Source organism: Gossypium raimondii, chromosome 8, assembly GCF_025698545.1.
Source record: "Gossypium raimondii isolate GPD5lz chromosome 8, ASM2569854v1, whole genome shotgun sequence".
Classification (NCBI taxonomy): domain Eukaryota; kingdom Viridiplantae; phylum Streptophyta; class Magnoliopsida; order Malvales; family Malvaceae; genus Gossypium; species Gossypium raimondii.
The window spans coordinates 17,301,800-17,325,702 of NC_068572.1; the positions used below are offsets into that span (position 1 = coordinate 17,301,800).

Here is a 23,903-nt window from a genome sequence, read left to right on the forward strand (position 1 = left end):
TGCCATTGCATTTTTACTCTTGCACTGCCATAGCATTTTCAATTATTCATTAGTTACACATATTGTTCACATTAATATTCCTTTTGTTTACCGCTTCATTCTTATCATTATTTTACTCTAACATTAATCTAACTTTATTATAATAACTTGACCATTTGTATACCTAATTCGATCCCTATGGAGACAATCTCACTTATCACTTTATTACTTGATCCAGTGTGTATACTTGCACAATTCGCATATCATATTAATACGTGACAGGTTTTTGGCGCTGTTGCCAGGGATTAACAATTTTGTGTAATTTGGTTTGGTTATTTTACTTAATTCTATTAGTTTATTTAACTTAGTTATATTTAATTTCTATAGGTTTTCCATTAGTGCATGAGAAGAGGCATTCTTGCTAACAAAGACTATCCTTTTGACCTAGAGATCGAGAGAACTTTACAAAGAAGGTTGAAAGAACTGTGAAAAATGGCTAGAAATAGGAATTATCTTGGTCTCAATGATAATCTGAATGGTCAATATGCTAATCCTCCTATTCGTAGGGTGATAAATGATCAAGAGAGACCAATTTGAGAGCATTTTGTTCCAATTTTGGATTATATGAATCCAGGGATAGTCAGACCATAAATACAAGCTCATTAGTTTGAGCTAAAACTGGTAATGTTTTAGATGTTACAAATAGTAGGACAATTTGGTGGACTACCCAATGAAGATTTAAGACTGCATTTAAGAATTTTTCTAGAGTTTTGTGACTCGTTTAGACAACAGTGTATTCCTGAAGATGCCCTGAGACTTAAATTGTTTCCATACTCCTTGAGAGACCGAGCAAGGGCATGACTGAATACTTTGCCATTCAGGAACAGTAGCATCATAGAATGATCTTTGCCAGAGATTTTTGCTACAATATAATCCACGAAATATGAATACCAAGCTTAGAAATGACATCACATCTTTTCGACAATTGAAGGATGAAACATTATATGAAGCTTAGGAGTGATTTAAAGAATTACTTCGAAAATGTCCTCTGCATGGATTCTAGCGCTGGACACAAATGAATATAATTTATAATGGAATGAAAGCGCATACGATGATGGTAGTTGATGCCTCTGCCAATAGTATTTTTTTGGATAAATCTTATAATAAAGTATATGATATTTTGGAAAAGATTGCCAACAATGATTATCAATATCCTACTACGAGAGTTTCGACAGGTAAGAAAGTTGCTGGTACCATGGAACTTGATGCAATTACTTTATTGACTGCCCATGTATCATCTTTAACTAATATGATCAAAATAATGAAGAGATCAACTATAGTTCAAGAATCGTGTGTTTATTGCGATGAAGACCATGTGTTTTATGAATGCCCATTAAATCCAGCATCTGTGTGCTACATGGGTAATTTCAATTGGAATAATAATCCCTATTCCATCACCTATAATCTAGGGTGGAAACAACATCCAAACTTTGGTTGGAAGAATCACTATACGAGGAATTTTAATAACACTGCAAGATAGGATGCCATCAATGCACGACCTAGTTATAATCAACCTATGCCGAGGCAAAATGTCCAACAAGGTTAGTCATCATCATCATCTTTTAAAGACTTGTTGAAAGAATTTATGGCCAAGAATGATACCATAATTGAGAGTCAAGCTGCGTCCCTACGAGCTCTTGAGAATCAAGTGGGGCAGATAGCAAATGCTTGAAATTCGAAGCCACAAGGAGCATTGCCAAGTGATACCGAGAATTTGAGAGCACAAGGGAATGAGCAGTGCAAAGCTATCACTTTTAGAAGTGGGACTCAGCTGGATAATGTTGTTCAAGGTACCACGATAGAGGAGGACACGAGACTCAACCATGTAAAGATCTTAGAGCCATATAAAAAGCACATTGTACCTGAAAAGGGTAAACAATAGAATGTTGCAGCAGAATCAGATCGTGTTGCCAACAAGAATGCCACAACAAAACAATATCAGCAATCTAAAGGAAGACCACTTCTATCTTTTCCTCAGCGATTCCATAATTCTTAACAAGATGTTTAGTTCAAAAGATTTTTGGAGGTCTTGAAACAACTCTATATCAACATACCGCTAGTAGAAGCTTTGGAGCAAATGCCTAATGACGTGAAATTTATGAAGGATATACTATCAAAGAAGAATAGATTGGGAGAATTTGGAACTGTTGCTCTCACTGAAGGGTGCATAGCAATGTTGATGAATAAATTACCTCCAAAGTTGAAGGATCTAGGGAGTTTCACTATCCCATGTTTAATTGGAAATTATTATGTTCGTAAGGCATTCTGTAATTTAGGAGCAAGTATAAAACTAATTCCTCTGCCTATATTCAAAAAGTTAGGAATTGAGAAGGCAAGACCCACAACAGCCATGCAATAGCTAGCTGATCGGTCTTACGCACATTCAGAAGGTAAAATTGAAGACGTGCTGGTAAGAGTAGATAAGTTTATTTTTCCAACCGATTTCATTATTTTAGAATGTGAAGTTGATAAATATGTGCCAATAATTCTTGGAAGACCTTTTCTTGCTACATGTAAAACTTTAATCGATGTGCAGAAAGGTGAACTAACCACGAGGATGAATGATCAGTAGCTCATGTTCAATTTATTTAATGTATTGAAATGTGTTTATGATAATGAAGAATGTCGTTCCATTGGATTGATAGAAACAATAGTGGAGGAATTCACAAGATTTTTCCACAGCAATTCTGATATTGATGAAAACTCACTTGAGCAGAGTGATGTAGTAAGTTTTGAGGAACTTGGTGAACTATTGGAAACCAAGCAGTTTGTGGATAGATTGGGAAAGAATTTTAAATCATTGGATTTATCAGATCGCTCTTTCAATCCTCCTAAACCTTCTATAGAAGAACCTCCCACCAGTGTTAAGGGTATTAGAAGTTTTTTAGGACATGCAGGATTTTATAGAAGATTCCTTAAGAAGTGTTCAAAGATATCTAAACCCTTGTGCACTTTGCTGGAGCAAAATAAACCTTTCAGAGACATATATCCTTATGAAGATGTTGATGTCAGAGACATGAAAACGGGGGTCACATTTAAAGTTAATAGACAACGTTTGAAGCACTACTAGGTTGCTCATGTGGAACGAGACAAGCAATCCATTGATCTCTGTGATGCTTGAGTTAGCAGTTTTGTTATCTATTTATTTATTTTTCTTTTTCTTTTATTTATTTACTTTAGTTAATAGACAAGCACAGTGCCTATAAATCCACTCGTAGGGCTGAATGAAACACCTATATTCCAGTCCAAGCCGGGGAAGTTTTCTTTCCCTGTCTCATGCATTTTATTTCTTTTTCCATGACATTTTCTATGCATATCTATCTTTTTGTTTCCTGCTACATATCTATACATGCATTGAGGACAATACATCACTTAGGTTTGGGAGTGTATTGTGCATCTAGACTACATTAGATTTATAATTGAGCATGCATGTTTTAGTATTTTTCTTCGTTTGCCATTCATTTTACCATAGCATATATAACTACTAAAAAAATTGTTTAGACTGTGATTAGTGTATTTTTGTCTGTGATGTTCAATGAGAAACTTAATTCTTCTATAAACTTAGAAAGTTGTGATAGAGGATTAGGTGATTTTAGCTTAGGATAGTTTTCTTGTAAATTGATCCCTAAAATTAGGATGTCCTAATTCCAATTAAAATTGATCCATAGTAAGTTTCTTTTGATAAACTAGAGACTCTTGAAGCTATATTTAGTAACATGGCAATACTCAATAATTAATAAAGTGGCAATGTCTAAGAAAATTCTTTAACAAAAATGTCATCAAATACTCCAATACTTAGAATTGCTGAGTAAGTCAGCACCACTTTGTTTACTCCATCGTGTTGCTGACTAGAAAGGTGAGCTTGAGTAAGAGTATATAATAAAGAAAATTAGGGGCATTCCACTATAGTAACGGGCTGAGTAGCTAAAGAGGTAGTTGTTTGCTCCATCCATCTTTTTAGTCAAAATCCTTAGCTTCGTGAGTGACTATTCAAATTGTGACATGATTGAGTATTCGACAATTTAGTGTATGCTCCATTATAATTTCAAGTTAATGAATCAGGTGACGAGTTGAATCCCCTAGTGAAAAAAAGGCATAATAAATGGATATGTATGTATTTGAGTATGTATAAGGCCGGAGAAAAAAAAAGGAAAATTGAGTTAGTTTAAAGATGAACTAAGTAAATTAGAAGGTACTTGCTATAATGAAAATTGCATGAATACTTAGGATTTTTCTTTCTTTTAGGGTAATATTTTTTTGCATTGCCTTTGCTAAATATGTTTATGAAACTTGATCAAATTTTTAGACATAGAAGATTGCTGAAAACTGAAGTACAAAAATGCTCTCTTAAGGATCTCAAAATGCCAAGGTGATTATGTTGCTATGGCAATTCTTACGTTCATGCATTCATGCATATCTTGCTTAAGGATAACCAATAACTCAGGTTTGGGAGTGTGATAACTCTTGAAAAGATTTATATTTCATGCCTTTAGACTTAGCTAATTGTCTGTGCTTAAGTAAATTTAGTTTCATTTGAAGACATTCTATTCATAATTTTAATTGCATTACATTAAGAAGATTTGACTGTGCTTAAATGTTATTGTATGTTATTTTTACTTGTTTGCGGGAAGGATTTGTTTGGTCGTAATTGGCAGGTGCAGGATGCGGAGAAAGAAATAAAGCAATGAAGGTTTGTCATGGCAAAAGGTTGGACAGTTTGCCAACACGAATGTCGTGGCAATTTCAGGAAGACTGAGCCAACACTCAACACATAACAGTTTTAGCCCAACTCTACTTGTACTAGAAAATCTTCCTAAAAAAGAGAGAAAAAAAAGATCATGAGATCATGGGCTGATAACCACCTACCCTAAAGGAGGGGATTTAAAACCAAAAAGAAAATCTAAAACAGAGGAGAAGATATCTTGGGTTGTTGGATTTACCCTAGGGAAAAAGCCTATATAGAGCCAAAGGAGGAAACCATTAACAGCGAAAAAAGTTGGAGATCCATAGGCGAAACTAAAGGGTAATGGTTGAGTAGAGACAGAAAGAGGAAGACAAAGGCAATCCCTCTCAGCCACCATAGGACACTGTGCTGTTGGAATGTGAACTAGACACGTGAAAGTTGTCTTCCAGTCGTTCTTCTGTTATTTCTTAACTATTTCTCTGTGAATTGATTTGATGAAAATGATGTTGAATAATATGTTGGTTTTTTATTTTATTTTCCAACCCATGAGCTAAATCTCATAGGGATGGGATTACATGATGAAACCTTTATTTTCTTTAAGGGTTGAAGCATAGATCTGAATTAATTTACGATTTCATTCAATTGTTTTTATTTCTAAATTTATGTGTGCAATCTCTAGAGATAGGCGACTGTGCATCATGCCCATAAACTAATTTAATACTGAAAAGGTTGGATTAGTTGGATCAAAATTGAATGATATGAGCAAGTACTCGAACGATACTTGTAGTAGACTCTAGAAATAGAACAGTGTTCATACAGAAGGAAACAATGCAAGGTACCGTATTAAAGTCCTATAGACACGGGCAAGGTAACTTGAGGTTTTTTCTCTCGAAAGAAGCAAACTATTTTAGAACTCTTCTGACCAATAGATTGATTACGATTTTATCGAGGCATTACTGATAGTAAGGGTAGATTCTTAGTAATCCTGACCTTCTACATCGACATCGTATATCCCTTATTCCTTACCGTAGTAGCTTTGCCATCGCATCTTTAGTTGTTTACTTATTCAGTTACATATTATTCATATAATCATTTTTGTAATTGCCATTGCATTTTTACTTTTGCATTGCCATAACATATTCAATTATTCATCAGTTACGCATATTGTTCACATTAATATTCCTTTTGTTTACCATTGCATTCTTATCATTATTTTGCTTTAACATTAATTTAACTTTATTATAATAACTTGAACATTTATATACCTAATTTGATCCCAATGGAGACAATCTCACTTATCACTTTATTACTTGATTCAATGTGTATACTTGTACAATTCACATATCATGTTCAGGCACGACAGAGATAGAAATCACTAATAAGATTGAGGCAATCAGATCTTCTAAATAAGGTGTGGGATCTACATCTTTAGTTTGAGTATAAAATGTTACATTAATTTTTAATAATATGTTATTAAAAAAATATTTTAGAGCACACTAAGTACTCAAAGCGGAATTGAGAAACCCATCAACGGGAAACCCAAGAAAGTGATCCTAAATCATTGTTTCATGGAAATTATGAATTATGAATTTTTGATGTATGTGATGATGACATGTGCATAAATATCATCTCTATGTTATGTGATACATGGCTCATTTGATTTATTGACGACTTAAATATGTGTTATATATATTTCGATGAGATCCATGATTTAATATAAAAAATATGTTAAAACATGCCAAAGTGAAATAAAAGTGAATAATATGTGATATGTGATTATGTGAGCAAGTTTAGATGCAAATGTGTAAAATCAAAAACTATGTGTTATGTGAGATTATGAGCATGATTATACGAAAAATGTGAAATGTGAAAAGCATGTTATATTATATATATACATTATGTTTTGATCTCACACTGAGCCTTTTAAAGCTCACCCATATTACTCATATGTCTCAAGTAATCCTCATAATTAGGACTTGGATGTGGATTCTCGGTGATGCTCTCGAAAATAAATATTTAATAAAATATTGAACTTAATACCTTCTTATGGATTTATATGGACTTTGATTTGGGGTTTTTTTTATAACTTTTTGGGACTTTATTTTAATTGTTGACTGTAGCATGGAAATTTCTTTTTAAAGTTTTAGAACTATTGCATGGATTGTTTATGTTGGAATTACCATTTCAAATGATCATTAAATGATTTTAAGAAATATTATCCACTGCAAATATGTTTTCGAAACTAAATTATAATACAAGTATTTTTTTTATAAAAAGGATTAAATACTTTTTTTAAATGAACATAATATTTTCTAAATGACGTGTTTTCGAGAAAAAATGGATTTTCTTATGAAAGATGTTTTCACAATTCTTCATGATTCATGTAATTGCTCAGATTGGGTCGTAACATCTAGGCCCGATTTGAGGGTTACAGAGAAGCCCATCTACTTGAAGCTTTGGTGGCCAAAAGAAGCACTCTAGTAAAACTAGAATTATCAAGGTAATTAATGTAAATCCTAAGGGATAAAGATGTATAGAGTTTAAATCCCTTAGGACTCTCATTTTGTAGATAGGGACAAATCTAACCATCGATGTAACTTAATCTGTACTGTTGGATTTGGGATAGCTCAACTATAAATAGAGATCTTTTCCCTCATTTGTATTCACTCAGTTGTAAACCTTCAAAGTAATAAAATACTTTTGAGAGCATTTACTCAAAAAGTTAGTGTGAGCTATTTTTCTATGACCTTTTTTTTCGTTCATAGCTTCATTTGTCTTTGAATTTTCTTCCACTTTTATTTGAGGCCTTAGAGAATTTCTATCAATAATTCTCATCTTTTGGGTGTTAGGGTGACTTAAACGGATTTGAACCTAAGGAATCACCTAAGGCCGCGCGGTTTACCAGACTAAAGTTCTAGCCCCATGATAGTTGATATCCGAACCAGTTTTCTGACCGCCTATAAACAAGCTTTCGTTTATGGTAAAATATGACACCAAAAAAATATAAGAATTGAGAACGATGGTGTCCGCAAGTATTTCAAGGATCGTACCCAAGGGAGGATGGAATAAATTATGAAAACCTTTTTACAATAATAAGTCTAAATAGTACTAAGTAATTCTTATATTACGATAAACCTTAAAATAATTTGATGAGATAAAAATAAATAAACAAATGAATTAAACCAATAAACCAATAAGGAAGATTAACTCACTTTAGGGTTTGTAACTAACTTCGGATTAGGGTGGATTAACTATCGATTAACCAATTATTACCTTCTGGCCTCTAATTGACTAATCGATTGGTTACTCGTTTACCTCCTGACTTCACTTTCTTAACCAGGATAAACTATGATTTACTCGGTTCGACTTATCTCCCGACCTCGTCTAGCCTATGATAACTTCCTAGAGTTGTCAATCCTAATGGTTTAAGCACGCATAATTCATACCAACTAATCCCTCTTGAGAAACCCTACATCCTTCGTTAATCACATCCCTATCCACTTATTTATCTCCTCTAAGAGATTTAGCTACTCATGTTATTCATAATCTTAATCTCAATTGAAGAAATCATGTAAAAAACATGATCGGTTTGAAAGAGAAAAGAAATTTGAATAATTATGGATTGAATCTCGAATAGGGAATAAAGTAGCAAATCGCTTGTTTGGAATAAAGAATTAAATCGAATACAAAAGAAAATAAACTAAAATACTTTAATTAAATAAATAAACTCTTGAATCAAAACTGATTTCAATAGGAAAACAAAAGAGTATTGAAAAGCTAAAAGAAAAATAATTTAATCCTACTCCTAAATAACTAGGGTTTTTTAAAGCTTTTAGGATGACTTAGTTACATCAAACCACTAATGTCTTATTTATAGAAGTATTGGCAGTCCAAATTAGGTTTTCAGCATGTCCTAGGTTTTCATATAAAGTTGATCGTGTAGATGAAAATAACCCTGAATTACTTGGGCAGGAAGTCGACCTGTGTCGCACCATGCAATTGGGCCTTGTGTCATTCGTTTTGTGCTTTGATGTCCTGGGAAGCTTGTGCATCACTCGTCCCTTGCTTCCATGTCAATTGAGCCTTTATATCATCATCCTACACACTAAATTGAACATATTAGCATGACCTAAGGCTCGTGTCTACCTATTAGGTCACAACACTTACAAAATGTGTTAAAAAACATTTATTTTATTAATATTTATTCCTAAGGCCTAATTACTGAAAATATAATATAAAATCCTAAATTTCCTAGAAAATAAGCTTCTTAAGTGCGAAATTAACCCGAATCAATTACTATATTTGATGGTAGATCATGTTCGAGTGCGCCGATTGAGATGATGAAAGGATGAGATGAATAGAATGTATAAATGGAAACCCGTGAGAGGTATAGGAAAAATATCAAATCGAGAGATGTTTTATCGGTTTTGAAAGGCTAGGTGACCAATCTGGAGGAATTCATGGGTGGTGTGACTGAAACATATAAGGTAGTTGAGGGACGCATCGATGAGTTAGAATCGATGAGAGTAAAGCTCACGGACTATGTGCTAGAGGCTCTTAGTTTCAGTCAGGATGTTATGAGAAAGACCCTCAATGGTACCATTGATGACCAAATCGAGAAGCTGACAATGTTACCATTGATGACCAAATCGAGAAACTTACATAGAAGAATGATGCTCTCAAAGACATGGTAATAACTTTGAAGGGACAAATGGTAGAGCTCAAGGGGGAGCTCATCATCTATAAATTTGCTCTGGGTAATAGGATGTTGGCTTCGGGACTGAAGCAACATAGTATGGGTGTTCCCAAGTCAAAAGAGTTTGAGGGACGAGGTTTGCAAGAGACATGAAAAATTTTCTTTGAGGGATGAAACAATACTTCCGTACGATAGTGTAGTGAGTTGGTGCTCCAAATCTTTGACTTGAGTGAGAAAAAAGCTTTCTTTTGGTTTGAAGATGGGTTGAAGCCTTAGGCGAATCAATAGTTATGTTAACAAGGTATAACTAAGCTTTCTATAGCCATGGTCGAGGTAGAATCTTTTATCAAGCTTGACCCGAGGAAAGACAAGTTCAAGTCTTTTAAAACCAAGGAGACGGGCCATAGCGGGGGTTACCATGAGGAAGATGGAAATGGAAATGGTGGCAATGGTAAGAATGGTGGAAATAAAAAACCACCTAATGGGAAGTGGAAGCCCAATAACAAACTGAAGGGGCCAATCAAATGCTTCTTTTGTGATGGCCCATATATGGTGAGGGATTGTCTGAAAAAATCTACGTTTTCTGCGATCGAAGGGGATGATGATCCAGATAGAGCATCAATAAGGCTCAATTTGATTGTGTGTTTTATTGAAGTCAAGAAGGTCAAAGAGTGTTACACCCTTAACCTGACCCGATTCACTGGGTCTGAGTCTCGGGTGTTACCACACAAAACACTTAATCAAATTCACCAAACTGTATCAGACAACCTCATTTTTAAAACGTACTCTTTATAATTACATTTAAATAATAAAACTCAAGAAACAATTATGGTACTTAAACATAAAATATTACATATTACGGTAAATCTATCTTAAAACAACTATTTGATAGTTATAGATTCATTATAGTAGAGTCCTACAATACGCCACCCCAATAGCTCTGTATGCATAATAACCTTATATGCCTCTTCTTTGGTGTTGTCTTGACTTTGTCTCTCCAGGTGCAGTCTCTTAACATTGAAACCTGAAACATAAACACAACATAAATAAATACAAGAGTACTTAATGGGCTTTATTACTAAAATGCCTTAAAAGATACTTTATATTCTTAAAAGAACAATTTTGCATCAACCATCTTTCTAAACCACTTATATCTGGCGGATACTACTGTAGTTGTAATACATACATATACACTAATTATATACTCTTCAAATACACATTAACTAAATATTTCTTTAGTCGAATCTTGATTCTCTCATTCACATATGCACTTCTAATCAGAAGATTCCTTCAGAATCCAACTGATACCACCCATTTTCTAATACTTGCTCTTAACTCAGAAGAGTTGTTCATTATCATTATTCACAGGCGAAAAAATACACATGTGGCAAATACTTAAGTAGATCTGAGTACCACCAAACCATTAGCAAATCAAACCCTGATTCGATACCATACAACCCATACTGATAATGTACTTCAAAGATCAATCTGTTGACATTTAAACAATATTCTAGAACTCCACATGCTCAAAATAACCATATTCAATTTTCATAAGTTTTCAGATGAAGTCCTTATACAACTCAGATATGAAAGATTCCAAATATCTTTGATTTAATCATATCATCATGGCAAACACCTTATTAACATCCATATACATAATTCTTTTCAAGAGAACCCTTTAAACTTATTCATTTATTTCATAGATCTTACTCAGCTCTTAACCCTAAGCATATCAATACCTTATCTCAGCCAAACTTATTACAAAACTAACATAATTCATCCATATCTTATCATAAAGACAGATACAACCAACTTACCAAATAAACCACGCCACAAGGGCTAAACAGAATACGTCATAAAGGCATCATACAAATCTTGTGTTTACTATCCCGACGGACTTCATAGAAGGTGCCATGGTTTCTACGTCATTGACTTATATAGTGTTTCATGTATCATGATCTGTCATTTCGATTCATAAATTACAGACAACTACACTATGAACATACATACAATCATATCATATTATGTCCTGGGTCTTAACCACATTGTCTTACATACATTCATGTATCTTGTTCTGTCAATCTAGTCTTCATCTTACTAAAGCCTACACCATGAAAGTTTCCAAATCATACCATGCTGCCATGTGCCTCCACCTCATGGTCTTATACTCAATTTCAAACTGTGATATGCCAGTCTGGTTAGCACTAAAACTTCCCTACCAAAGGCTTCACAATAAAACTTTAACTTTGCATTCACTTACCCAGATCGCCACCTCTTTACTGGCTCATACATCTCATATATTAGACCTTATTTATCTACTTATCAAACATCATTCCTTTAACTGAACTTTATATATTTTATTACGACACTTCTCTCATCTTTATTATACTTATACCTGACCAATTTTCATAAACATAATCACCCTATTTATGTATGTAAATAAATATACTTCTTATTTGAACAGTTCATATAAATGAGTCAGGATGAATACTTACCTTAATTTACTTACTGTTGTTCTAGGTTCCAAGCTCAGGCATCCCTTTCGAACTAGAATAAACAACTGCTTAGAAACATAAATTTACTATTACAACTCTTATACATATCATTTCAGTCACTGACAAGCTCATGCAAAACCTGTACTTAAAGCTTTTGTAACAGCCCGATTCTGGGCCTAGTCGGAGCAGTAGTTTCGAGAACACAAATCTGACGAGGGAAAATATAATTATTATTATATTTTTATGGTCTATAATTTCACGAAAGATTTTCGTGAAAATTTCGTTCGAAAATTTTGACGTTTGGGCACTCAATTTAGTCAAAAGGACTAAATTGTAAAAGGTGCAAAAGTTGGGTTCTATATTTTAGAGGTGTCCAATTGCTATGAAACTTTAAATTGGAGGTCCTTATGTGGTAATTAGACCATTAGTTAATTTATGGATGAAAATGGGCATAGAATTAGTGAAATATATTTTTTAAGTAAGGGCATTTTAGTCATTTGTTAACAAAAAGAAATAAAATGGGAAAAAGATGGAAAAATGGTGTCATCTTCTCCATAGTTGCTGCCGAATTTTAAGGGACACCATAGCTAGGGTTTCTTTGCTTTTTCAAGCTCATAGTAAGTGCATCCTAGACCCGTTTTTAATGTTCTTCGCATTTTTGATGTCCTCGTAGCTCGGTTTAGCTATTTCTACCATTAATTCATGTTAGGGTTCATATTTGGAAAAATGCCCATAGGTGAAATGTGTTTATTTTGCTATTTTATGGTAGAATATGAAGCTAGGAATTATGTTAAACAACTTTTGCTAAGCGATTTTAAGTGAAAATGGGTAAATCGACACAATCGATAAAAATATTTAATGTTCATAAGTACATGTTAGAGTGAGAATTTGATATTTCCATAGAAGAAAAAAGTGTTCAGCATGTTGTAAAACATAAGAATAAGGAGTGAAATTTAATTTTCGAGCTTGGGGACAAAAATGTAATTATGCAAAAGTTTTGGGACAAAATCGTAATTTTGACAAAATTTCAGTCGAAGCTTGTTTTAATAAATGTGAACGTTAAACAAGCTCAATTTGCTGTTATAGATCAAGAAAGACAAGAAGTCAACCTTAATCGGGGAAAAGAGAAGATTGGGGATTAAATTCCAAAATCTTTACATTTTGTATCGAGGTAAGTTGTATGTAATTAATACATTGTTATAATTATTTTTGTTATATTTCGTGACAATATATGCGAAAGGGTTGGATATGAAATAGTTATGTTAAAGTTAAAATTTTGAAATTGATAGTTGATTTGTTTAAAATCAGCTTGGTTTATGGATATACCAACTGCAAGTAATGGTTGAAGTGATTTAAATCGAATTATTAAATTGGTTATGGAGTTGAGTGGAAAGATTGATATTATAATATGCTATGGAGAAATTGTAAATTATTAGAAAGTAATAATCTTTGTGGAACTGTCGGAATGGTAAAGATTTCAATAAGGTACGATGAACACGTGTGTAGAACTGTGTGAAGGCTACTACGTGTATCAATAAATAATGGTCACATGTGTAGTACTAAGTGAAGGCTACAATGTGTACCAACAAGCTTTGGTCATGTGTGTAGTACTGTGTGAAGGCTACTACGTGAATCGATAAATGATGGTCACATGTGTAGTACTAAGTGAAGGCTACTATGTGTACCGAAAAGCTTTGGTCACGTGTGTAGTACTATGTGAAGGCTACTACGTGAACCGTAAAACGTGATCGCGTGTGTAGTACTATGTGAAGGCTACTACGTGAACCGTAAAACTTGATCACGTGTGTAGTACTATGTGAAGGCTACTACGTGTATCGAATGATAAAAGTAACATGGGTAGTACTGTGTAAAAAACCCCAAATATTTGTTGTTATACTGACATGTTCAATGAGATATGAGTACGTGATTGGAACGTGATAAGTTGCGAAAGAGTAACTGAAGTGATGAAGTCTTGTATTGTGTTATAAAATAAATGGTTATAGTGCTATGTGAATGAGGGATGTTGGAATAGAATAGATTTGGACAAAGGATGATGTTAGTTTGAAAATCACTAAAATGATAGAAATTGAGTTAGTGGTTGAATAAGACATGAAATTAAATCTTAATGAGTATACTTTCACATAAAATATAAATAATGGCCAAAGGAGTTATATATTTTGAGATATTGGAATTTTAGTGAGACAAGTTCTGAATGATTTCGAAATCCTCTATTCTGACTTTGGAAAATCACTAAAAATTGTACAAAAATAATTATGTTTTGAAATTTACATTCTTAAATTTTTATTGAATCTATTTTCAAAATAAATAAGTGGGAACATCATTTGAACTCTGTACTAAGAGGTAACTGACTTTTAGTGAAGAGAGATCAAAAGTCTCAAGCAGTGAAACAAGGGAATATTTAGAGAATAAACTGTACTAATTGGCTAAACGAAAAATTCTTAAAATGTTATGGTAAGAAGGTATATAAGTCTAGTTTCAGGGAAAATTTATGGATCTTAATTTGGAGTTCCGTAGCTCTGGATAAAAATAATGTAGTGACTGTGACGCAGAGAAACAATTTGCTGGAAATTGAATAGATAATAGATTTATGTGTGGCAAAAATTATATTATATATGGTATCATGCTAGAAATTTATTTATCAATTACATACATACTTACTAAGCTATAAGCTTATTCTTCTTTATTTTTCCCTTGTTTTATAGTGATATTAATCAGCTCGGGAATTGGACGAGGGCAGAACATCATCCACACTATCATCATCATCTTTTGGGTATTTTGCAACCAATACTTTGAAAAATGGCATATATAGATGACTTAATGTAATGTGGTATAAATTTATATATATATATATATGTATAAAATATTGTTTGGTTTAAAATGTAGGTGTATATTAATTGATAAATTATTTTCTTAAACTATTAACAAAGTAGTTAGAATGTTGTGGATGGAGAAATTGTGTCGAACATATAATTGTATTTGGTTGAAATATTGAAGTTGTTTGAAATTGTGTTTCAAGAATTTGCAGGAGGAATTGAATGTTTATGAAAAGGAATTATGTCAAAAAATTTGTAAAAAAAAATCAGATCGTTTGATAACACTTCTTACTTTGTTTCGATGATGAATACGGGTAAGAGGTGTTACAACTTTACTATTCATAAAACTCTTACTGTCTTATACTTTAGAACTTAACATGAAGAGCTGAAACACTTACCTGAAGATGGAATAACCACTTTTTAGACCCAAAATCGAATAATCTAGCTTAATGAGAAAAAGATACATTTATACTTTTTAAAGAAAGAATCAAAAAGTAATATTTTTAAGGAAAAGGAAGAACCTCTCTTAGAACCCTTCTCACACATATAATGATGACTCACTTACTTAGGGTGCGTTTGTTTGCCAGTATTTCATTTTTCAAAAGTTTTTCTGAGCTTTCCAATGTTTGTTTGCCGAAAAAAATTTTCCATTTGGAAAATGAATTCCAAAACACAGGTAAAATGGCTTACATTTTGGGAAATTGTCTTACCGTTTCAATTTATGTAAGACAATTTCCTAAAGCTCTCAAGCAGATCCCCCTTTTTTCCTTCCTTCATTATTTTTCCTTCCTTCATTCTTTCTCAGCCAAATTTCTTTCTCTCTTTCTTAGAAAATTTCATGTTCTTCTTCGGCTGAAAGCGTCAGAGATTCTACCGTAAAAGCAAGACTGGTAATCTTCTTTTTCGTTGAATTTTATTTTTCATTTATTTTTCCTGCTCCTTTCTGTTGAAACAAAAAACCAGTAAAGTATTGTTTAAAAATTTGCAATCCAATCATTTCATTTCTCGCTTTCTTCGCTCCTCCAAGCACGGTTCTTCCCCTATCATTGTTAACTCATCATTTAATAATCTCTCCCATTTTGATTTTTTAAACCCTCGAAATCAGAGCTTTTTCCAATTTATTGCTTTGCATGTGTTAATCCGTTTATAAAATCTTGATGTGTAGTTGTGGTGATGAAAGTTTTAGGGTTCTATTCTCACTTTATCTAGATAGAATTGGCTACAATTTTGTTCAAGATTGGTCACCGATAGTTTTTGAATGGTATAATTTGTTCAAAAATATGGTATATTTTTGAATGCGTAGTATTTTTCAAATTCTCTTTGCTGAAGGTTTTTCTATCTTTATTATTTTCTCCTTCTCAAAATCCTTACATGAGATATAGTTTTGTTGTACATACTTCTATGAGCTTTTTCCCTTTGAATGGTTTTTGCACATTTCTATATATTCTTTCTGAATACTGAGCAAAGAGTAGTTTCTCTCTAAATATTTTTGCCTACGATTAGATGATGTTATGTTGCTTGAACTTTGGAAGGGGTATTAATGTGCAATTACATAGGATATTTTAGGTTCTGGAATTCCATATTAAGAACCAAGGTATTTGGTGTCATTTTGGTTTTAGTATTATAATTAAAATAGCAAATATCTGAACCAAGCCATGTAGCATATCTTTTCAAGACAATTCAGTTCTTAGAGAATGAAATTATACTGGTTGAGGGATTAAGTTAACTAGGAATTTATTTTTCATTTTTTTGGATATTACAGGCTTCAAAATAAATGATAATGCATTCCATCTGCTACGTGTGACTGTCTAAAAATTATCTTTATGGTTACATTATGCAGAGATTTTCATAGTTGAAGGAGACTCAGCTGGTGGCACTGCCAAGCAAGGCCGCAATAGGCGCTTTCAGGTAATACTTTTCCATGGAATTGGGTAGAATAGATTCAATTGTCAAGCGATTTCTTGAAACGATGTTTCTGGTATCTAGGCTTCAATTATTTAAGTATTTCTTTTATAGCGTTGATGGAAAATATTTTTGCTTGCAGAAACTAGGATATTAAAAAGTACTAACTTTTAAAAGTCGCACCTTCTGTACATATAAAGATAAGGTGTAGTGGAGTGAAAGAACTTTGCATATGAAATCTATCATACATATCGACAATTGGCTAGTCTCATGATGCTTATAGTTGTAGATTCTAACCAATTGATGCCACAATAGTTTTTGGCTACCACAATACCTTATATCAAGTGCTACTGCTTCATTTCTTTCTTTAGATTTTCTCAAATTTTTTAGGTTGAAAGAACTTGTGGGTTTAGAAACAAATAATGTAATTTATTGGGAGATTCTCTAAAAGTCATATCAATTTTTAATTTAAGCTGGCTTGTCCATCCATTAATTTAAGCATAGCAACTATCCAAAATGAAAACAAATATCAAACACAGATTTTACATGGAATTTAATATTGGTTTTCTTCCAAGATTGAGGATTAAGTAAAGGGCATGACCTACTCCACTATTCTTTAGGCCAACCATTAAAATAAAATAAAACAAAAAAGCAACAATCAGAAAGAGGATATGAAGACAGATTTAAAAATCTAGAAAAATCAATAATTCAAACAACACCTAAGGAAATACTTTCAAACAAAAGACAGTCTAAAATTCTTTGTTGACACCTTAATAATCAATTTTAATGAATTTATGTATGTATGCACTTTAGTCATGGTAGCTTTATTCATATATGTGATATTTGTGTGGCATTATTTTGTGTAGATGGATCGTAGTCAAGATCAAAATGCAATTATCGGAGTCGTGGCTTTAGTTTTAGCTTTTTGGGCTCTTTGGATTAAAAAATTAAAAACTAGAAAGGAAATTACTTCTTACTCTCGTGTGAATCGAGATTATGAAAGAGAAAATTATATTAATAGTATTTTATATAGTGGTGATCAACATTGTATTAATGTGATAAGGATGAGACCGATTGCCTTTTTTAATTTGTGTGATATTCTTAGTAGGAATAATTTGTTACAATCAACTAAATCTGTGAATATTAGGGAGCAAATAGTTATGTTTTTACATATAATTGGTGATAATGTAAGGTTTCGAGTGATTGGATGTAGATATTATAGATCAACTGAGACAATTCACCGTTACTTTAAGGTTGTATTGAGAGCTATTTTGAAATTGTATAAACTAGTTATTAGATCACCTGATGAGTCAACTCCTAGTGAAATAAAAAACAATCCAAGGTTTTATCCTTATTTTAAAGATTGTATTGGAGCATTAGATGGAACTCATGTTCGTGCATCTATTCCACTTAACATTTAAGGAAGATTTCGTAGCTGTAAAGGGGGGACGACACAAAATGTATTGGCTGCCATTACATTTGATTTGAAATTTTCCTATGTTCTAGCTAGTTGGGAAGGTAGTGCACATGATTCTCATATTTTAAGTGATGCACTTTCACGCCCAAGCGGATTAAGAATTTCGGAAGGTAATAATTATCATTGAATACTAAATAGTTCTAGTAAACTCATAATTTGTTAGTATTAATTATGTTTTGTAAAATTGTAGGTAAATATTATCTTGTTGATGCTGGATATGACATCCGAAATGGATATATTACCCCATATCATGGTGTTCGATATCATTTAAACGAGTTTAGTGCTCAGGGGCCTGAAAATGCAGAGGAACTCTTTAATCTTCGACATTTATCATTGCGAATCACTATTGAACGTGTTTTTGGGATTTTGAAGAAATGGTTTCATGTATTAGATGCTGAACCATTTTGGAATTTTCAAACTCAAGTAGATATAGTTTTGGTTTGTTGTATCATTCATAATCATATAATGGGAGTTGATCCTAATGATTTACTTAATCAAGGATTATAAGAGGAGTCTGAGTCTGATTTAATAATACAAACTCTTACGGAGAGAGAAGAAAGAGAAGAAGCAAGAGAATGGTCTACTAAGAGAGACGAAATTGCACAAACTATATGGAATGATTATATGGCTATAAATATAAGGTAGGTTTAGGGCTTAGGGTTATTGTTTCTATGTTATGTATGTTTTAGTATTAATTTTTTTTTTGTTAATGTATGTTGGATAATGATATTGAAATTTTAGTTTGTTGGATTTTGAAATTATTATGTCTTGAATTTGTTAGATATTGGTTATGTTTTAAGCTTTTTAGATATTGAATTTATTATGTTTTAAGCTTGTTGGATATTGAAATTATTGACAATGACAATTATTAATGTAGAATGGGTAAGGGCAACAAAGAAGGGACCTCCAAGCAATTCAGGTGGACAAAACAGATGGAACATGTTTTTCTTGAAATTCTAGCAGAGGAGGCCCAGAAAGGAAATAAGCCTTCTAATACTTTCAAAGCAGTTTCTATTAATCGAGTTGTCGAAGCTATTTTTGAAAGATTCCAAGTCCAATGCGATGCGAAGTATGTGGAAAATCATTTGAGGATTGTAAAAAACTAGTGGCAGATAATATGCAAAATTCGAGGTGAAAGTGGTTTTTGATGGGATAATAACATGAAAATGACCACATGTGATAGAGCGACATATGATGCAGCAGTGATGGTAATATATGTATATATATGTTTAGTATATTTTAATTTTTTTTACTTGTTATTCTAATTGTGTATACTATCCAACAGGCACAAAAGAAGTATGAACCATTTTTGAATAAAAGCATTAATCATTATGATGAAATGGTTTCGGTTGTTGGCAAAGATATGGCAACAGGGAGTTTTTCCAGAACATTTGCTGACATAGATTTGGATGATGGTAACCAAGATTCAGTGCCTATAGACTGCGACAATGAAGAGACTGAAGAGGTAAGAACAAAAGTATCTTCATCTGGCACATCCAAACGTAAAAGAAAAAATGTTCGAGAAAGTGTCAATGAACAAATTAAATTTGTGGGTGAACAACTTTGCAAAATTGCTAATGCTTTGGAACAATTTACTGCAGATAAGACACCACATCTTTTCGGAGAAGTGATGTCGATGGAGGAAGAAGGATTTGATGATGACTTCCTGTGTTCTGTGTTTGATTATCTAGTGAGTCATGAATCCGAAGCCAAAGCTTTTTTAGTTAAAAGTAAGAAGCATAGAAAAATTTGGCTTCAAAAATTTTCTCAAGGTTGAAGATATTGATACTTTAAATGTGGTCTAATATTAGTTATGCACTTGGACAATGTTGTTGTTATTATGTGGTGTACTACTATTTATGTATTTGGATAATATTATTATTTGACTTTGGATGTTTTCGATTTATGACGATTAATATTCTAGCTTAATAATTAAGTATTATTATATATTTAATTTGATTTATTTATTTATCCATAAATCATTGCAGATATGTAAACAAAATTAAAATATAAATTTATTAATATATGTAAAAACAACTTTTTTGGAAAATATTTTCAGGAAATCTGCCAAACAACAGAAAATATTTTACACAGATTCATCCAAACACCAGAAAAGTAAATCATTTTTTAAAAATCATTTTTCGGAAAACATTTTACTGCAAACAAACGGAGCCTTAGTGGAACTTAACAAGTGTTATACACTTCAGAATTTACCTTCTTAATGGTCTATAGTTCCCGAGAAAAACATAAATAAGTACTATGCATTACAATTATCAGGCTAGACTATCTAGTTGATTTCTAATCAGACTACTTATGATCTAACTAGTACAAGGCATATTACACCTTTTGGCGCCAACTCATACCCTACTTAACCTTTTCGCTTAACACAAAATTTTCCTTAGTATAATAAAATAACATGAAACAAAATCCTTACATACATATATGGCAATTACTATAAACCCACACTTATACGCCAAAACAAGAAATTGGGAGAATTACACTTTGCCATATGAACTATTTTACTTCAATACACCAAAACCTCAGACCTGCTAGACCTGGGGCTGTTACAGAGAGAATGAGAAGAAGCTAGTGAAGTGGAGCCATTGAGAGTGAGACTTTAAAGCTTTTCTAGAGCGAACCAATATTTCCTCGATAAGTAAAGAGAATGAGGTGGAGCCATTCAGAGTGAGACTTTAAAGCTTGGGTTGATAATACTCAATTCTACGGAGGCAGAGAAATATCGCGAGTAGAAACAGTTGATGTATGTGGACATCAACATTGCAGGTCAAAGAAAGAGTACTCTTGTTGATACTAGGGCATCTGACTTATTCATATCGAAGAAATTCATGGGTAAACTTGATCTCTCAGTTAGCAAATTAACCAAGAAGATTAAGACTGTTAATGGCTTAAGGCCTTTGGATGTAGGAATTATTACTTTTAATTTCATTATTATATAGTTTTATTTGTCTATTTTATAGTAGTTTAGTTAGAAATTATTAAGTATAGGTCCATTTGTGATGCTCGATACTTGGATCTGATAGATGGGTTGGGCGTGGGGTGTTACAAATTTAATGGTATCAGAGCTATAGGTTTAGCTGGTCCTTTAACTTAGAAGATTGAAAGGAAGTACCCCTATGTGCATGACAATCGAACTGGCTAAGTCCCTCGTGTCTTCAGTATTGCTAAGAAAGTATATGTGGTATGTGGAGGCATGCGCCTAGGTTGGCAAATAGAGAGGTACATACTAGTATTTAAATGCAAGAAAATGTACATAGAAAAGTATAACTGAGGAAATGAAGTAGTATAAGTTTCAATAAATAGATGTTAAGAGGATACAAGGAAACTATATGTAAAGAAATGTGAGTAAAAGAATGTAGAAAAAGAAAAGAAGTACATTGATTGAGACTACAAAAGATAGAGAAAGAAAATTTCATTGAATAAAAAATACAAAACAAAGTGTAGTATTATTAGCCGCTGGAGTGGATAGTCGTGTTGGCGATGCCTCTGCTTCTTATTGACTGATCTTTAGGAGGAGATAGAAACGACCACACTTGATCCTTGAGGATGTGGAACTCAAGAATGGGGTCAGTTAAATCTGTGAGTGGAATGTGCCACGATAGGAAAACTTAGTCGCAAACTAAAAGTCTTGTTAGAAGACTTCTGTGCAAGGTTGGACTAAAACCCCAAACGAAGGAAGATGAGTGCCCCTCTAACCTAGCGGAAGGATATTAGGGACCTTAATGTTTTATCGTCTGCCAGAATGGGTGACCTTCTAATGTTCAACCTGTCTAACTTGTAACCCCCAAACTCGGCCTAGAAGTTATGACCAAATTTCAGAAACCACATTAATTTCGTTAAAAGACTTTATTAAAACATTTATGCTTAAATCTTTTTTATGAAAACCTAGAATTAATTTCTAAATAATTTCATATTTTTGTAAAACATTTAATTAAACATGTTTAGTTTTGAAATTTCACTAATTAAATTGAATTATCATCTTAAAGCATTTAAATAGAAAATTTGCAACATCAATTTTGAATGTTACTTATAAATGGTCTAGATGTAAATCATTTGCAGTGGACTTTTAAAAATACTTAGAAAATCGTATGTTTGAATTTATTTAAAATCGGTAAAATCATTTAAGTTCTAAAACAATAACTAAAATGTTTAAAAGTTCATCAATTATGCATGCATAACAATTATTGTATCAAAATTATAAATAACCAAAAAATAGTCTAAACTCCAATGTTAAATAAACGCAAAAAGTTTATAATGTATTTTTATTAAAAATTCTATTTGAGAGACTTCTCTTTATGTTGCATCCAAGTCCTACACTCAGTATTATCTGAAAAGTTTATGAAAACTAAGAAGTGACCTAATCAACTTAGTGTGAATTTTGTAACAAATTTAATATCAATAAGCACATATGTAATATACAAATTAACCAACTTTTATTTACATGATTATGGCAATGCAATTTTGGTAAAAAATTTATGCAATTTCTTTTAAAACATCCTACCTATCACCACTACACACCAAAAGGAGCTCCCCAGAGCTCATCAATCCAAAACACACCAATTAAGTCAGCATGGGTTGCCCGGTAACAATGACTCACCACCTTGGGTTACCCGCCAATAATGACTTATTAAAATGCAAGTAAACTGCCAAATCGAATATATGTGGTCAAGCCACTAAATTTGTAGACAAGCTACCAAAACACATTTATGGGTAAACCACCAATATTTGCAGATTATTACTGCCACATCTTCTTCCTTACAAATGTCTCAACCCCATGTAATGCATCATCGCAAACATATCTCATAGCAAATCATTAGACATGATAACCATGCTTTCATGTACATATAAGTTTCAATAATCATGGTAATCCATATTTTCATAATTAACATATAGCCATGATTTTTGCACAACATGAGATTTGAAAGAATTTATCAATTCAAAACAATATTTATCATATCATATCATTAAAAACTCCAGTGAGAATAACTTACCTTATAACCACATAGTCACTCTCATGTAATAACAAAAAAAAAACATTATGTTTACATTTGTAAAATAGATTGATAAATTTATAGTCAAATTCTTATGCATTTAACTTGTATAAAATGCACACCTTTTATGATTCGAATCAGAATTTCATTAAAGCTTGATCACTTCCAATCCAAAAGAATATGAACTTTGATTCACACCTAAAGACACCTTATATGTGATTAAAATTCTCTTATCTCCAATAAAAGAATAAAATCATTCACTAACTTCTCAACTTATAAAACTTACTCTTTTATTCCAAGATGATCCAAGAAGAATGCTTCTAAAGTTGATGACTTGAGTTGGTGTGAGGATCTAGCTTGGTGAAAAGAATAAATGAAATGAATTAATATTCATGAAAAGAAAATAGAATAGATGAGATTATGAATAAGAATTAAGAGAAGAAATAGAAGATATTTTATTACCCAAATATTGACAAAGATGTTAAAATCAAATAAGTCTCCAAGAAGAAGTTAAAATTTCAGCAATAGATAGGAAATAAGGTCTCTAAGTGATAATAAAAAGAGATAGGAATAGAAGAGAAGATAAAAAATAAAGAAATCAATTTTTGGGTGGTGGCACAGGAGTGGTGGTATGATTGTGATGTGGTGGTGCTAAGGTGGTTGTATGGTAGTGATATGGTGGGTGTTAGGTGTTGCTTTAGTTTGTATTAGAAATATTAAGCAAAAAGAGAAGAAAAATCAAGGATGAGCAACCTTTTTAGGTAGCA

At 32.5% G+C, this 23,903-nt stretch overlaps 1 non-coding gene across 1 annotated transcript; it reads right to left on the reverse strand.

Moving 5' to 3' along the window:
• Window positions 1–931: 931 nt before the first annotated feature.
• On the reverse strand, window positions 932–1,038 carry LOC128032212 (small nucleolar RNA R71). The gene has a single exon (XR_008188340.1). It is a non-coding gene; the product is annotated as a small nucleolar RNA R71 (small nucleolar RNA).
• Between the last annotated feature and the right edge of the window lie 22,865 nt (window positions 1,039–23,903).